Raw genomic sequence first — 17,467 nt, 5'->3', positions numbered from 1 at the left:
GCTGGCGCTGGTGGGAGTGTCAACATCATTAACATGACTGTCATTAGTGCTGTCCCACACTGCATGGAGAAGTTAGTCCTGGGGAGAAAAATGAAGCATCGCTCACCACCAACCCCTCTACTGGTGCTGCAGCAACCGCGCCGCAAATGGCTCCATTCAATCTGACTGCAGCTCATGTTTCCTGTGAACAAGATACAGGAGCTCCGCACAGTTAATTGAAACAGCACCTTGTGAGGGGCATCATGCATCCAGTTTGTGCATAATTTGTATTTGTGCCACCCTGCAAAACAAAAAATATCCTTGCGTCACCCAAGAAGTTTCAAAGAATGGAAGTAAAGGGTCACAACATCTAATGAGCTCTTGAATATCAGTATTAACCAATGCATGAATGTACTGAAGTCACAATTATCTTTAATATCTGCGGGTAAATTTTAAACACTGGTTTGCTCCTCTGTCATTGTATTTACCCGGAGAGTCTCAGTTTTGAGTAGGCACCTATAGCAGGATTAAAACAAACAGGCTCCCCTCACACCTTGTCATCTGCCTGACTTGGCTGGATGTTATTGTAGCCAACTTCAAGGCCTCAGCAGCAGCTGCAATCACTTATGGTAGTCTGCCTCAGTGCTCAGCCCCTCCATGCCCCCAACTAGTTTCCCATCAGCCTTGAGGGGATAGTGCTCCTCGCACTCAGTTTCAACCCTTCTGCTCTCTGTCTTGCCTCGCCGAGACCTCCCCGACCTCTGCAGAGGTGACTGAAAAAGTGGAACAACCGGGAGTGTAGCAGCACAGTAGTACATGTCCTCGTGCAAACGGATACCGAGTGGGTCCACATACTGGGTTTCCACATGCCTTTTGTACAGGGCTCGAGTTCAGAGTGGGCTGGGCTTTCGGGGCACAGTGTCGTCCAATGGCAGCGCTGGGATCGCTGTGTGGCTCGACTGATTTACGGTACATCATTAAGTCAGCGCATTCCTTCTCCCTGTGGCCCAGGTGGCTGTGGGGCCTGAGGCCCAGACTCACAGAAGCAGAGCGGGGCTCTCTGTGGAGCACTGCACAGCCAAAGGGAGCAGTACATGACACAGAGGAGCAGCTGCAGACCAGCGACTCCAGCTCAATGCTACAGCCATGCCACATCCCTCCATGACAGGAAACACTTAATACAATACATCTCAGCACCTTCAGCGTCTATTAAGGATACGTGTTGTCTTTTTTATAAGTCTACAGGTCTGTATTCCTTCTGAGACCAGAGAGAAATAACATGGCTCTTTAGAAACAGGCTACCATGCAATCTATTACAAATAGGCCGTTGTAAATAATTTTAAGTGAAAAAGATTTTTCCTCCTCCAAAAGGAACCTTAAGGCTGCTCTCATTGAGAAAATGTACTTGTCCATGTAGCAAACATTAATTTTAGTGAGGATTTATGTATTATATTACATGTTTTAATTAGTAATTTGCACCCTAGTGAATGAATGATCTGCCAAGCAGTCTTTTTTTTTTTCATCTCCAGTATCTCAGCAATCAAAAACAACTGAGGGTGGCATGAGTTGAGAGAGATTTTTGGAGCTGCTTTGCCCTCTAGTGGTAACTCACAGTGTCAGAGCCCACACAGACATGGACCCTTGCCTCCTGCAACACACCACCAGGCAGCCAGTGCATGAACCGCAGGCTACGTTAAAACATGTAATAGGATGACTTGTCAATCTGCACGCAATTTCACATCAACAGCTTTGTGATGTTCTGCAGACTGACAGCAAAAGAAATTAGCTGTTACAGATTTCAGCACTTTATGAAACTTTACAAGCAGACTTTAATATTTACAAGGCAACTAAAAACCCTGGCAGCGATTTCAGCTCTGACCTGCGCATTAGTGACATGCTATGGTTTATGCTGGGGAAAGTGGCAGCTTACAGAAACTGCCTGTGCAACGGTTTGATTTATCAGTTTTATGGTTTGTTATAAAACTTCAATTTACAAGTGTAAGTGAAGAGTAAACTTCTTCACGTAGGACTCCCCAGAGTCTGACATCAGCAGAGTCGTGATCAAGCAGTCTGCGTTTGGTGGCGTTGTACTCTTTATATTTATTTTTGTCTCTGTGAGCGTGTGCCTGAGAGAGAGACATCCACACAAAGAGAGACATTTAATTCACTATCATCCATAAGTATACTCAGGAGGGAAAACGTTGTGGTCATTTCAACTCTGGGAAATAGAAACAGTGCGGTGATGAGGTACTTCCTGCACACTGTTCCTGTGGGTGCACACGTGTGTGTGTGTCTCCCAACAGAAATTGGTGTTGGTGTTGGTGAAAAGCTCCTCGGTCCGCTCGCTGACAGTGGGTGACGTAAGACAAACGGTGTGCCATTTGCCGTGTGTCTGACTCAGATATCTTGACCTGGCCAACGGGACAGGCCTGACTTTCAACTCTGGCTTATCTCTCTGGCACAGCATTGGTCACTTCACACCCAGACACTTGATCACCGACATTTGCATGGGAGCTTTGAGACAGAGGCAGGTCAGTGTTCAGTGTTTTGTAATGATGTGGATATGGAAGAGTGTCCTACAGTAAGCTAGTGGTTTCCAATGGCTATCAGCAGCTTTAAAGTCAAATTCAAACATTTGCTAATAATTTATCAGCTCTGTAGACGTTGACCGGCTTTTTTGCTTTGTATAAAAATAACATACACTTAACACTGATCTGCCACTTTTTGTTTATCTTAATTTTAGCCTGAAAAAGATATTATTTTTATGTTTAATATGCTCCCTACATGCAGTATAGATACATAAATGGGTCAATATATATATATTCAATAAAGTAAATTGTAATATTAGAATAAATGTTTTGCCAAAGATCACTACAGATCTATCACTTTAACACTGATTAAGCCACGGATTTACTAACTAGTACTTAACAACAGAAAACTCCTGTAACTGCTGTTCTGTGAAGGGTCACAGGGGGAGCTGGAGCCTATCCTAGCTGTCATTGGGCAAGAGGCGGGGTACACCCTGGACAGGTCGCCAGGCTCACAGTCACACCTACGGCCAATTTAGAATCACCTATTAACCTAATGGGCATGTCTCAGGACGGTAGGAGGAAGCTGGAGTACCCGGAGAGAACCCACGCAGACACAGGGAGAACATGCAAACGCCACACAGAAAGTGTCCCAGTCAGCCTGGATTCAAATCCGGAACCGTCTTGCTGTGAGGAATCAGTGCTAACCACCACTCCACTGTGAGGCCACATGTTTACAATTGATGTAAATATCTTTTATAGATAGTCATTACGTTTTCCCTGCCACTGTCTGCACGATGACATTTTAAACTAAATAGGCCTAGGATCATGACCCAAACACATCAGTCAAGCTCATGAATATAAAAGAAAGTTACCTCTAGAAATCCTACCTCTGCATTAATTCATATTATCAGTGACACAAAATGAGGCAAAAAATAAAACACATTTCCTGTTAGCATACCTTTAAAAAAAATTAATTAAATGAACAAATGAAACAGAGTGGAATAGAGGCTCAGTTCTCTGAAGACCCCATTTGTTATTGGTTAAATAGGGACAGATGTAGGGACACATGAGCCTCGATCCATTTCAGAAGCCTGCAGTGAATATTCATTAAAACTTTCAGCAGGAAAAGTACTTTGAAATACACATAACACCTACACACAAAGTGCGAGCCGGTTTGCTGACACAGTGAGTCTACAGCCATCACACAAAATAAATGTTCTGCCCAATAGGAAAGCAATTTTGCAATGCATCACTTTAAGTGAGTGGACCTCTGTGCAGCAACCGGCGTCTCTTAACCTTTCCTTAATTTGTCTTGTCTTGTTATGAGCTCTCAGGAACAACAACAACGTCCTTTCACTATCAGCTCAGCCTGCGCGGGAGGCTCAACATGAGAGGATGAAAATGTGAGTTAGAGACGCTGCTGAAGTCATATTTTGTTGTCTTGCACTCCGCTTTAGTCGATGCAGCTGTTTCCTCTCTCATTTGGTCCTTGAAGACGCTCAGAAGAAAAAAGCTGCATCGCAACAGGAATCAGACGCCCTGGCTTTGTGTACTCCTTCCTGTTGTCAGAGTGCCATTAATAGTGCGTTCAAATGAGAGGTTAATAAAGAATAAGTTACCGCAACTTTCACTGGGCTCTTGATTTACTGCCGCCACCTTTCCACAGCACACAAACATCAAACACTACATTTCAACGGAGAGCTGATAAGGAAATGTTATCTCGGTGTGAAGGAGGCAGTGACCTCCCCTCTGGCTTGCAGGAAAGTATTTACAGCATTGTCCAGTATGGCCATCCTCCGAGAGCCAAGTATAACAATTAATAGCTCATTCACAACAGCTGAAAACACGCACATGGAGAGTGTTGTGTGGATTTAATCTAGCTACTGCTGAGAGCAGATTCAAAGTACATGATTTGGTTTCATTTTAGTACATAAAAAAATGAGTGCTTTGTCTTGGGAGTGCAGCTTTTCCACTTGCATGGGACATCATCACTCTTGTTCAACAACCTGACACATATTTTGGAAGGATTGTCGCCACAAGAAGGAAGTTGTAAACCAGAGAGGCTCCCAGTGCAGGAAGCCTCCTCTCAATGTGGATAATGTCACCTTGAAAACATGGTGGTCCTCAGTAGACCCTACACAGAGCTCAAAATAAAACAGGGAACAGCATGTACCCGCTAGGATACACGTTTACTAGTTATATAGCAGAAAACGGTGAGCTCGGGATGAGAGAAACCTTTCACAAAGTGTGAAAGGAAATCTATCCGGTTGCATGCAGCGTGGTTCAGATTGACAAGTTTAATTTTTAGGACTTGTTTATGTTGTGTTTATTCCCTCTCATTCCCCTGGACACTCTGGTAACTCCAGCCTTTCATTAAGCCTTATTACACACACCACTCACTCAACATCTGGCTCGGGGCTCCCAGAATGCCTCATTTGCCGTGCTTTTTATTGCAGTCATATAAGTTGGAGTTGTAAATGCCTGTGCGGCTGTGCATTGTTTTCTGTTGTGGGGAGCGCACAGTATTCTCACTAGCGACGTTGGGGTGTTAATGTGCACAAGGCACAGTCGCAGATCCCGTGTAAACCTCTCGACAGGGCTTTTTAAAAACCAAAAATGGCAGCCGTTTTTGAAATATAGCTTTATTAGAAAATGCCATTAGCAGTGAGAGTATTTAGACTTTAGGGGAAGTGGGTTGTTCAATTTAGCCTTTGGCCTGTGATTGGGGGAATGTGCACTGAGTAAGTGGCACATAGTGGTAGGATTGGCAGCTCTATAACTCCCTCGGACAGGTTTGTCATCTGTGTCAATGACCCACCAGGGAGCCGGCCCTAATATCAAACCCAGTGCTGATGGATGACCACCTTTCCAGCTGTTAAAGCACTGTCACAAACAGGTTCCTTCGTAGCTTGTCACCCTGTGTGTGTATTTGGGAGTGAGCTTGCGCCGTAAGCGGGATGTTAAGCCATGGTCAACCTTGGTTTTCGATGAGTCTGGTGAAATTCAGAGTCGATGCTGTCATTAACTCACAGGGCCTTTTTGTGGACAGACACAGACAAGACAAAATGAGAAAATCTCAGCGTGTCATGTATACAAATTTCGAGCACAGGTTGCAGTCTTAAATGTAAAGTTTGGACAAAAACAGAGCAGAATATGTGGCCAAAATGCATTACAGGCAAGTGAAATGAGAATTTTTATTCTCACATTGGTTTCACAACAGAATAATACAATATTTCTTTTAAAATTGTGTAATTTTTATCCTTTTTAAATTCCTTCTTTGAGTTTACGACACCGACAAGGTACTTTCTTTGGAATTTATACCAGAGTGCATCAGAAATGCCACAAATATGTCATGAACTCCCGACACAGAAGGTCGTCGGGGTTGAACAAGTGTTGATTTCAATAAAATGATTAAAACTGAATCACGGAGGTGCTACCAGCCACATGTCAAAAGCGTCGCCTGCTGGTTTACACCGCCTCTCCGCTCGGCCTCATTGTTTCATTGTTCTGCCACGTTTCTTTCAGCAAAGGTGGTTCGTAGTGGCTCAAGTGTAAACTACAGTACATCGCAGGAAGGAAGAGGGACCTGGTGGTGGTGGGGGTTGGGAGCAGGATCCCAGACCGTAAAACCTGGCAGCCGCCCTCCTGCATTGTTCACCGCCACCATTCACTGTTTTCTCCCTGTGCTCTGCGTATCCTGTTCTTTTAGAGGCTGTAAATGTTGTTGACCAACACGAATTCTGACCAGGCTACTCATCTGTGTCTTTGTTCTCACCAAGAAGACCCTTGATTTCAGGAAGGAGGCAGCGCTGAAGGAGCACATAAATAATCGGATTATGAAGTTCCATCCAGGCATCATGTGGGTCCAATTAGTCACATATGAGGTTGCATGCAGCTTGAATTATATTGTAGTTCCATAAATACATAAATACAACTGCAGCCTTTCAGCTTGACGTTAACAAATCCAAATGTCCTCTTAGAGCACCACCTTGTGGCCCAACTAGGCAGTCCTTCTTCATATTGCCTGCTGCAGTGTCATATATCAAACAAGATACAGTGATTTAATGTTGACACACATCTCAAAGCTTTTTGTCTTTTTGCAAACGCACAATATGTTGATTCTGCAACATGTATTTTTTACGATGTATTAAACTAACACAACAGAAAATCATACCATTAATAATCTTGTGTCTGCAAGTTCTTTTGCCAATTCACATTCATTATTACATACCCCGGCCTCTGTAACTCTTTATTAAACAGTGCAAAAACGCTCATGCGTGCCATGAAGCATTCAACATGACCCCAGCAGGAGCAGACAACCTTTGTGGAATGCAGATGCTTTTCTCTCAGTCTATTTATGTGATTTAAGGCTGTCAAGGAAGCCCAGGCAAGGCCGAGACAGGAGGCTGGACATGACAATGAAGCTGAAGTGCTGCACAAACTGCTCCCCCTGCTGGCGGGGCTCAGAGGGCCCTGGCATAAAAAAAAAGGAAAAAAAAGAAAAACACTGTAAGACCAACAAAGTTAGAAATGAGATTGCTTAAACTCTCCACACACCTTGTTGTTGTCTTTTTGACATTATGGGTCAGATGTTACATTTTACTCAATTGAAAATGACACATTAACGCTGAAGTATTTACATATACGTCCACACTCTCATTTCATCCGATAACCACTTGTTCTCAAATAAATCCCTCTGCTTGTCTCTCTCCCTCTCTCTCCTTGGCGGGATCCGAGCTGTAAACACAGGGCAGAAAACGCCTCTGTGATCCCAGCTGCAAATAGAAAGCTGGAGACACGAGAACATTTTTCTTTAAACCGCCATACAGTCCGCACTAAATGCAGCCTTTCTCTGAGATCAGAAGGACTGATGAAGCCTGTCATAATCATTTCTGTGCTACATTAACAGAAGCAAAAGCGTAGTTTGCCTTGGCATGGGCACGTGTTGCTGCACGGCCTCAAGCATTTATAAACTCCAACCTCCACTCCCGCTGAGGTGAAGAGTACATGTCTGCCTGAGTTTAAGAAGTTTCACGTCAGGGGCACTTAGAGCCGCTTCTTAAAAACTCATTCCATGGGAGAAGCAAATAGTCATGTTATGATTGCAGCGATGTGCGTACAGCTGTATTTTTCACATCAAATAAGACGAAAATCTTAAGAGCCTGCAAGCATATCAAAATACACCGACATTTATATGAGATTAGATTTAGTTTTCATATTCATATCAGATCAGAGAGCTCGTGGGAAACGTCTAACACTTCCCAGGTAGGGTCTGTATTTTCAAAATCAATTTTGTTGGTTGCAGTGCCACTGAAGTCATCAGGGTCACGCACCTTCCTCCATAGTCGTTTGCCAGCCGCTTCCAGCTGAAAAATGGAGCTTTCTGAACTGGAGGGGTGTATGAACAGAGATAGCTTGACACAACCATTTGTTTGGCTCAGGTGAATACAGCCAGACAGCAACACAGTCCCTGCTCTGCAGCAGGGCTTGCACTATGGCCAGATTGTACCGGACACTCATTGCTCAAATACACAGCGAAAGCTTTGCTCAGAGACACGGCTACTGTACTGTGTGAAAAGACACCACTGGTCTCTTTTATTTACCTCGCGCTGATGTTCAGGAGAATGCTAGAAAGGCGTGAGGATGCACAGAAGAGAGAAAACTTCCACGCATCGCAATCAAAACAATCATCCATCACGGGTCTGTTTTTGAGATATTTTGCATAAAGTGAAATTTTGTGGATATACTCTTTTTCTCAAAGTCACTGCTACAGTGCTGTTTCCGTAACATAAAAAAATGTTTGATGCCTACTTCTTCATTAAACACATCAGGTGTCAAAAAATATAAATATATTCAGTCATAAAAAAGTCAATAAAGTCAATAAAAATTCAGAGTATTGTAGTATTTCCTTCTGATATGTAGTGGACTAACAGTATAACGTATAAACAAAAATACAAACTAAACACTAAATGCAATACAAACTGAACAGATCTATCTAAATATCTTTTATTGATCCCTGTATATCAATACACAAGGACCTACTATCACAGTAACACAAAACACACACAACATATGAATTTTGGAAGCAAGTGCAGCCACCATAAGAAATAATAATACTAAAGCCAGAATTTGTTAATCTCTGTGTTATCTTCACATCAAGAGTTCTGCTGTAACTTTCGAGTCAACTGTCACAACTTCTCAGACTGCTGTAATATTCATGGCTGCATACAGGTATGAACAGAAAGCACGTTGCGTGTAATGAAATTGAATTCACTATTAGTCTGGCTTACTGCTCGGCCCTGCAGGAAATGAATTGCCCTTTATTTAACATTACAAATTACAGGTGACCCACGGTGAGGAGAGCTGTGAGTTTGAGAGGTACGACAAATAGATTTAGAGGGGCAATGATTCCCTCCCAGATTCCTGTTGTGCGAATGCAAAAGATTAAATGACAGAGGATATTAGGAAATAATTTGTGATTCCCACTGTGATGAACGTAATGCAGTTAGGAGGCAATGAATATGTCTGTTTTCATCACAAATAAATCGGATTACGCATTAGATTACATTACGTTGATTTGTTGTATTGCAAATTGTCATGTTAGCGGTGCTAGCAGAAGGCTAATGAGGATATGAGGTTAGCTTTGCTGCAGGGGTGGATTTGTTTGAGGCTGCAATGCGCTGGTGTAAGTGCTTCAAGTCTGGACTGACCAGCGTCCTCATTAGACATCCTGGACCCTGTGGTAAGGATTAAATCTTCACTTTTCAGTCAGTGCAGTCTTTTGCCAACATGGGTTCCAGTGAGTAATAACTAAGCTAAATGCTGAACAGTAAAACCTGTTGTCAGCACGGCGGCTGAGTCATCCGGCAGCCGCTTTTAACTTACAGAGATTATTCAGCCAGAGTGAAGAAACCACCTCATGCTATGATCATATTACCTCAGAGATAAATCCATCAGTCAGCTCGTGGACGTATCGAAGCAAATGTGTTCAAACCACGCTTTACACCATTTTCGCTTCCATCTCCAGCCAGTGACTTGGCCTGTTGAGTAATGAAGTGTTGGAGTTCAGTAATGAGACTGTTTACAGGGCGTGCTTGTTTCACATGAATCAAGCCCAGTGTGTGGTTAGATAAATACCAGCTTGGCCCTGCACGAAGCCAGTCAAACCTTCTCCTCTGCTCAGGAAATGGCAGCCAAATTCCTGTGGAATGAATGAAGAGGAAATCTGCGAGTGGCAGCCTACCACGAGAGCGCTCTGAAAGGAGAGGCTGGAAAAGCTGCGGCCCTTCCTCTGGTATGGACCCGGGCCAGGGCTCACTAGGTGAGACTGATGGAATAATAATACACATCCTGAGTGTTCTTTTCATTAGCAGCACGGTTTCATGTTTTTCATCATCCTGCTGAGAGAAATGGAGAGACCCTTATTTCTGAGCTGGACAAATTACCCTTTCCCCTCTGGGAGATGCAGCTGCATTCAATATTGTGTATGTGTGTCCGCGTGTGCGTTTCTGTGTCAGTGTGTTTTCAGTGGGGGTCGTGGCTCGATACAGGGATTTCCTGTGGAAATAATAATTAACCACAACATGCACACGGGGCCGGTGAGCAACGTTGGGCCCTCTCACCGAATGTTGTCCCTTACAAGCAACCAAGTACCTGGATTCATCTAATTTCCTATGTGAGGTTTAGACGTGACTCCAGCTTCCATTAGAGTATAAGAAGTATTAGTTTAAAGCCATGACCTCAATCTGTCAGCTGTGTAAACCGATCATTTTAGGCAGTTTGAGCCAAAGTGGCAGCACGGCCATCTGTATTCAGACCACATTATCGGTGATTCATATGAGCCCCTAACTAAAGCAATCCCTCCATTAACTCCACCTGCAAACACCTCATATCCCAGGTGACCTATTTTCCCAATTATCAGTGCCATTACTCTGCACTTCCTTTACGCACCAGCCATCACCAGGCGTCCAGATTAGAGCAGATTTCACAGAAACTCCTCTGACGGCTGCATTAGTGTACATTTTTCTGCACTCTTATTACAGAGCGCAGAGAGCAGAGTTACGGAGCCTCTCAAATGAAACAGGCTCAAGTTATAAATCTCTCGCACTAATGCACACGCTTAAGAGTTTTTGACTGTAAATAAAGTCATGGGAGACATGCTGTACTTACATGGGAAAAAAAGCCTTGAGGAAACAGCTTCCCCCTTGGAAGATCATATGGGTGTGTACGTCTGCGGCCAATCAGGATGCAAGTTGAAAATGCACTTTTTTTCCTCTCTCTCCAAGGCCTCATCCCCTTCCATTTTTTTGTACTTGTGTGCATGGGAATGTATTTCATAATTTATGACCTAGCACTTCTTGACGCATATTCATACTCAGAATACCTTATTTCCTATGTTTAAGTTTAATTTTGCCTTTAAAATCAAGCTAAGTAAGATCATGTTTTCAACAATAGAAGAGGAACCCGCAAACAGCCATCCCAATATTTGCCAGATAACCGGGATGTCATTTCATTCCAGGTCAGCATATAGCTTTTCATCATAATCATTAAAGTGTCATCCATCTCTCCGCGCAAACACTGGTGACACCTTAATTGCTTTTGATAATACATTCATCCTGTTGAAACGAGGTGATGATCAAGTTGTTTCCACAGCGGACATCAATGTCCGCACTAAATCAGCGTTTATCCACAGCTCAAAAGAATTTTTACAGTAACTCACCTCGTGCTTTGTTCAGGCGTTACGTTTGCTGAGTCGTTCCTCTATCAGAGTGCACTGAGTACTGTGAAGAGAAATGTTACACTACATGTCCCCCTTCGCAAAATAAGTATGAAATGGAGTACTAGCAAAGATAGTCCGCAAGTACAGTCAACATTTTATGGCACATAAATATTACTCATGAGGTTCATTCATTTCATATCTATACATATTTTTAAGTGACTAACAGTTAAATAATGTACATCTGAAATTATTTTCCAAAGAATTCCCCAGCTTAACAGCTTTAAAATCAGTCTCAAAAGAGTACCAGATGGACAGAAAGAAAATTAAAAAAATTCAACACATTTTTGATCTTTTCTTGATTTTAAACACAATGCAATTGAATCATTGACCATTTTGACAGTTTTTCCAAGATGACTCAAATTTATCAGATTTCTCGCAACTACCTCTCAAGCCACAAACGTCCTTGTACTACTGCAGGCTCTTGAGATATAATTCGCCATATTTTGTATATGCCATTCTGATGTTGGGGCCACGGTAGCTCTAAGTGAAACACTTTCAGTTGTTAAATAGGCTTTGGAATTTGGCTATTATTAGAAAGAGTGTTGTTCGCAAACAAGCTACAATAAGAGGACACATGTTTGTGTCTTAAGAGATGCTCTGTTGTAATTTTAATAATTTTTTTACAAATTTAGCTCTACTCCTCAATACTAGCCTGCCCTGTTCCATCTATTAATTGCTATAAATCAGTAACTATTGTAAAACAAACAAGACGTATGTGTAATGATACACTATGTATAGCTCTCCAAATGATTAATTATTCTGTCGTTTATACCGCCTATAGAATAAGCAACTCGTAATGCGACATATTTAACACGTGCTGCTGCTCGTGTAAGAGTTTCACTTTGAATTTCCTGGCACTTAAACTCAAAGATCTGCTGGTTGGCAAAGTATTGACTATTTAGATTAGTTTTCACTGGAGTGGAAACCACCTTCACGCAGACCATCAAGTGCTAATTGGTTTGGAATGGACCAAAGGTATCAGGGAACAGATTCCAGATGACACGCCACTGATGGAAACATCCTTTAAGTAAATGTAGCAGTCGGCTCCAGCCTGCCGCACCATGCTTCATCTGCTCGGGACGTCTGATTACGCAAGCGGCTAGTGCTAGCTGAAGCAAAGGGGTTCCTCGGTATTGTATTCTTCTCTTTAATGAAGTGCACTGCTGCAGTTGCAGTTCTGCTCTGGGTCCGTGTGGAAGCTATCTGCTCGGCCTGCATGTGGGAAAGTATCTGAGGCAGCAGCGTCCCGATGGGTTCAGTACAGATGGAGCAATTAAAGGCGAGCCACAGCAATCCTCTTTTCTGAGCCAGACATATTGGAAAATGAACAGGAACAATGAATCCAGTTTAGAATATTTTACTGAAGTTCACAGAAAACAATATAACTAGCCACAGGAGGATGGGAAATGTGAGCCTGCATCAAAAATAGCCCAGTAGGTGTTGTTCAGGGATTCTATATTTTGCAGTTAAATGCAATGTGAAAGTAAAACCGTGTGTTTAAATACACATTCTTAGTTTTTTTTTTTTTTTGAGGTCTGTTCTCAGTGCTAAAACAAGTAAGTTTGATCATGACTGAATTTTAACTTTTTAATCCTCAGTCATACCCTGTTTAACAAAAGCCTAAATCCGAGAGGACGTTGCAAAATAAGACGACCTCGCCCCCTTGTTGATCAGAGACCACTCTGAAAAGTAAACCCGCCTGCCCTGGCACATCGCCCTAATAGGCCGTCTCATCAGTTCGGTGGGAGAAGGTGGGAGTTGTTGTGAATTGCGTTTTCTCTCTCATCACGGGCTGCTTGCTGTGCTCTGGAGGTATCAAGACACCGAGACAAGGTTGGACATAATTAATACAAAAATCTAATTCTACCCACTTTGCATCCTCTCTGATTTAATTACTTTTGTGTTGATTAGCATCATGTACCACTATCATCTCCATATGACGTATTTTAAGCAACTAATCGTCTGTGCGTCACCTACTGAAAATAGACACACTCAGTTTTTTAACAAGTCCATCTTATTTCCTCTCTCTGTCCTCCTTGCCTCAGATGTCTCATAACACAGTACATTTCCAACGCTCTCTACTATTATTACTTTTTGCTAACATTGCTAGTTGTAATGAAGTTGTGTTTGTTGTGGCAGCGGGAACACAGATGGCTTGGGCCCAAAACACTCAGCACATGATTCCATTATGGCAATTAAAAGAAGACCGTTCACTTTAATGTATGGCTGACAGCCATTTTCTCAGCAAGTCCTTTTTAAGGACTTCAAGGTGTAACCATCCACACACTCTCACCTGTGTTGAGATGACCATTTTGAAACTTCTGAACTCCTTAACTCATTTTTTTACTCCTCTTTTATTCTATCTATGTTATTCAGATGCTATGATAGGGTTTCCTGCTGAGACCCTAGGGGAAAAGCCTCGATCGCCGTCATCCCACTGATGACGTCTGCGTGCTTGGAAGGATGTAAAGTTTGCCTGATGGCAATGTTATTTATATCTTATGTTTCCACAAACTAGATTCAAAGGACTAATTAGACATTTTTAATCCAACATGCCAGATGGTTTGTCAGACAGAACCATCTGGGAAGTTGTCCGTGGACACCACTTGAAAAGGAGAAGGCACTTTCTAAAGTACTTGGCAGGTGATTGGGTCAATCACCTGTCTATGACTTGAGAATGCATAGGACACACAACAAGCAACAGTCTATCAGTGTAGCCACCTATGTAGTTAGTGTGTTGGTAGATGATTGACATGACATGAAAGTTGCTTTTAGGACACATAAAACACCTGTACAGCCTCTAGTTTCTTACAGAACTCTTTGATTGGTCTAGACCTCTGTGGATAGCCTGGCAAGATTGGATGGTCATGCGATTTTGTGACAATTTAAAGACAACCTGAATCCTGTACTCCTTTAAATGTATCATCCCTCAGTGTGATCAAATATGGTTAGCTCTGCTTCAGATTTATATCTCCTGACGATCAAAGTTTCAAAAGATGCAGTTTCAAGCATTAGTTTCAGCCACAGTGTACCCTCTGATCGGTATGGGCTTCCCCAGAAATGAGCCTCGCTTGTAGAACAAATCAATCCAAACTTTATAAAGCCCTGACGGTTTTTAGTATCTCTTTCCAGAAATGCAATACTATGACAGTCCAACATAACAAACAAAGATGTTATTGTTACATTTACAGCATTCGTTGTCTAGAGTTACATCCATTTGAAACTATTTCAGGGGTATACTGATACTGTCACTATAACCTTGAGTATCGGCTGATACCGGTACCAATCACTATTTTTGGATCCACTCCTTTTTTTGATGTTTTTTGTTCTCACTTTCTTGCTGCTGCTCACATGACACATCAATTCATGGCAGTTTGTGAAATAGTTTCGAACTGTGATCAACTGGCACTTGTCCACGGAGCTAGGTGAAAGATACTGCCAAATGACAGAATTCTAGTATAAAGCACCTAATTTTCAGGCCTGGATGCTACATCCACTTCTTTTATACAGGGTGTGGACCAAAGGGGCCAACTAACACATCTCATAGAAATCGCGACATACGTTTATATCTGGTTTCCATTCACCAAACATGATACCATAACACAAAATGTACATTAAACACAGCATTTAACAGAGTGTTATGTTCTAATTGCTAGCTAGCAGCTGGCTGTGGCTTTGTAATTATCGTGTCAAAATGAGAGTGCAAACCAAACAGGTGTATCCAGCTGTATTATTATTATTGTTACCTTTCAGTATGTGACCAAACCATAAAGTAATATGCAACATGCTGTGCAGCAAGAGAGACTAAACTCGTGCATGCGTGTGAACCTTCACACATATTGAAGTAGTTTGCGTTCTCTTATGTATGTAATTTGTCCAAGTGATCTAATCCCTGTGAATGTAGCCCAGTCCCTGATTAAGTTCTAAACAATCTTAAGTACTAAACATTAGTTGGTACACTGCATGATCAAAGTCTTTCTCAAGATGGCCACGTGCCTGTCTGTTTGGGTACAAAGTGTTCACTTGTGCCATGCAATAATCAATCTATATAATACTAATTGGAGGAAAGATAATTTGACATTTGCTCTTCAGCTTTGGTTCAAACTGTGCATCAGCAGATAACAGAAACCCACAACTAATGAACACAGTCTGAAAATGTTCAGACAAAGAGCACAGACTGAAAAAAGTTCTGAAACAGCGAGTCCTGGCTGCAACAGACACACAGTCTGAGCTGTAAAGATATGGATCACTGTTTGACAAATGATTATGATGATTTCGATATTCCCCGCAGACAATTCTACTTTTTCATTTCCTGGTAAATTGTCTCAGCACCAGTCCTGTCCTGGTGGGCTTTCCTCCCGGTCCCGTCTCCGTTCTGTGGTTTTATTAAAGCCAACATTTGTCAGCAGGAAGATGGTTGATATGCAAAATGTGGAGCAGCTCACACCTCACGCTTTAGTAATTCTGGCTGTTTGAGAAATGAGATATGAGGAATGCCCTGCTACGACACAATAGATAAGAGACATGAGTAATGTTCGGAAGATTTTGATGTGATTGCTCTTTATTATATATTTTTATTTGTACCTGAGTGTGTTGCAAAGAATAATGTCACAAGAGGGAAAACACTACAGCCTCAGCCTGCACATACATTGTGAGCAATTTAAAAACTATTAATGCAAATTGTAAAATATATTTATGGAATATACTTATAGGTTTTTATTCAAGTGTTTAGTAAAGGATATACCATATGTATCCTTTAATTATTGCAAAATCAAAAGACGATTCTGCTGAATTGCAATGATAACGTTTACTGCAAGGCACTGGAGTGTGAATTCATTTGCAACACTCAGCTACAATATTAATGAACAATTATTTATCACAAATCTGCACCATTCTTACTTTTGCCGCACAAAAGTAATTGCAATTCATGTGTCAGTACACATTAAGTGTCACATGACTCCACTGAAATGAAATGAATCGAACGCCTTCATGCACATGATACGATGAATATCGCTAGACTCACTGTTTCCAGCAGCTTTGGAAAGCTACTGCATTCTAATTTAATGTTTAACTCGTTTAATAGAAATAATTCAAACATCAGACTGTTGCAATGTGATGTGACGTTGATGAAGATCAGAGCACACTTTCAGTTATGTGTTCTCATAAATGTTATATATTAAGCCGTAACTCAGACATACAGTTTATAATGTTAGTCCGTAATAGTATTAATAGGGCCAGTGATTTATTCTTTTTAAACTCCAATGAATAGATCTGCTTCCCCTCTGATTTTGTTGTCAAACTAGATCTGCGATACAATAAGGTACAACTGTGTATAGTATCAAAGCAAGGCAATTTCTCTGAATATAATTTGTGCTGGCAAGAAGAAGCGAAAGGACCATGCTGTGTGAGGAAATTGTTCTGCTAAGTGACTCTTCCCCTCACATTGCCAAGCAGCATCTCTCTATATAAATGGCCATTGTCAGGAACACACATCAATCTTGTTGCGTATCGCCACAGAGCCAGGAGGCGAGTCGGTGCAGGCTGCTGTTACCAGTCAGAAATGTGTTGAGCTCGTCTCCTCGGGCCATCCCCGCTCTCTACAGTAGAGGCACAAACTGTAGCCACTGTTCTGAAGACTGGTCACTTTCATTAGAGAAGTCATTAAAGGAATTACAGGAGCCCTGCCATAGATTTTTCTCTGCATTATTGTACTCGTATTTGGCTCAGTTCGTCAAGCATATAACTGAAATGCTGCGGCCACTGCTGCAAAAATGTTTGCCTTTCCGTGTATTCTTCTAATGTATGTGGATGTGTGATTTGTCTTAAAAAAACGTGCACACACACGAAAAAAAAAAAAAAAAATACATGAAAACATTTCTCAGAGATCCTATTGATTCAGTCTTTGGTTCAATTACACTTCATCCCTGAGGGGCTTTTTTTGTGCAGACAATTATGGTAAAATCTCAACAAAATCTAGTGATAGTCTGCGTTTTTCTCACATAGCATATCCAGTTGAAGACCAGAACCAAGAATTACTCTAGTACATCCTAAGTTTGTAGTGTTTGTGTCTAAAGCCTGCTGGAACTTATTCCAGCACTTTATTTTCCTCCAAACTCACAACTATCACCAGAGCACCTAATGCTAATCAATCCCCAGATGAAAATAGACTCCAACAAAC

This window comes from Chelon labrosus (assembly GCF_963514085.1).
Source record: "Chelon labrosus genome assembly, chromosome: 5".
Lineage (NCBI taxonomy): Eukaryota > Metazoa > Chordata > Actinopteri > Mugiliformes > Mugilidae > Chelon > Chelon labrosus.
Note: the sequence above shows the minus strand (reverse complement) of the source record.